This window comes from Rhagoletis pomonella, unplaced genomic scaffold, assembly GCF_013731165.1.
Source record: "Rhagoletis pomonella isolate Grant_MI unplaced genomic scaffold, Rhpom_1.0 Rhpom_scaffold_00003, whole genome shotgun sequence".
NCBI lineage: Eukaryota > Metazoa > Arthropoda > Insecta > Diptera > Tephritidae > Rhagoletis > Rhagoletis pomonella.
The window spans coordinates 3950618-3952383 of record NW_023458557.1 but is presented as its reverse complement, the minus strand read 5'-3'; positions in this window follow the sequence as shown (position 1 = coordinate 3952383).

Here is a 1766-nt window from a genome sequence, read left to right as displayed (position 1 = left end):
AAAAATATAATTAATTTAAATGTTGATTTCTGTTGACAAATAAAAGTTTGTTTACATTCGCTTGCTTGAGATTGGCTCTTCTGTCGGAAATGAGGTAACCCGCTTTGCTAAACATCCTTCGGATTCAGTTGACGTTGCCGGAACACATAAATAACGTCTAGCGCAATTCTTTAACGCATGTGAATCGTTTACCTGCAAATAATGAATATGCAAAAATAAAAGAAATATGTACATACATCATATTTACAGGTCTATTCTGCGCTGGTAACATTAATTTTATAACCGGTGATTAAAGTGTCTGTCAATTTTTAAACCTTTTCGCATTCTGTGCTCTCTTGTAACCGGCAAATTTGGTTACCATCTCATAAGCTGGTAACAAAATATTGCCCCGTGAAATATACAATACAAGAATTTCCACAAATCTTCATAGCTGAGTTGGTGAATATTTTCATTGCATTAACAACGTACCTAGAATTGCGGTGACAAGAAGTGATAACATTTTTTGGTAATAAAATTTTCCGGTCACAAAATCTTCGGTAACGTGCAGAATAGACCTGTTAAAGGCTATTATTGTTGCGTCAAATTAATAATAATTAAAACTTAACAAGTGAAACTAAAATTATGAAAGTCCTAACGCGTTGCAGGATGTTGATCCGTTGCTCTACTGGAAGGTAATTGAAAGTCTTAAGCATTTTTAAGACGATTATATTTTAGTTTAGGTTAAGTACGCAACAATTCTTGATTTAAAATTTACTTCAGAGCAAAGTTACAAAACGATGCGAGCTATTCGGTTAATAGTTTGCAAGTGATTTTATTTTTATTTTTTTATTTTAAAACTAAATTTGCTTGATGTAAATCTTATTAACAGTTTCCACTTTGTTGTACATATGTTTAGGTAAATACATAACTATACGGCAGTAAATCGTACATACGTGTTATGTTTTAAAAATACACAATAGAAGTACATATGTATGTGTATTAGTTTAATTCATTTGACTTGTTTCATAATTTTAGTTTCATTTGTTAAGTTTTAATTATTATTAATTTGACGCAACAATAATAGCCTTTAACAGGTCTATTCTGCACGTTACCGAAGATTTTGTGACCGGAAAATTTTATTACCAAAAAATTTTACCACTTCTTGTCACCGCAATTCTAGGTACGTTGTTAATGCAATGAAAATATTCAGCAACTCAGCTATGAAGATTTGTGGAAATTCTTGTATTGCATATTTCACGGGGCAATATTTTGTTACCAGCTTATGAGATGGTAACCAAATTTGCCGGTTACAAGAGAGCACAGAATGCGAAAAGGTTTAAAAATTGACAGACACTTTAATTACCGGTTATAAAATTAATGTTACCAGCGCAGAATAGACCTGTAAATATGATGTATGTACATATTTCTTTTATTTTTGCATATTCATTATTTGCAGGTAAACGATTCGCAAGCGTTAAAGAATTGCGCTAGACGTTATTTATGTGTTCCGGCAACGTCAACTGAATCCGAAGGATGTTTAGCAAAATCGGGTTACCTCATTTCCGACAGAAGAGCCAATCTCAAGCAAGCGAATGTAAACAAACTTTTATTTGTCAACAAAAATAAGCATTTAAATTAATTCTATTTTTTTTACGTTATTCTAAGAAACACAACACAAACAATTTTTTTTATAAAACATATTAGGCTACAAGTCGTGAAGCTCCTTTATTCTATATTTAGAAAAAAAAATACTGTTGGTTAGTTAAGAACGCACCTGCTGAAGTACA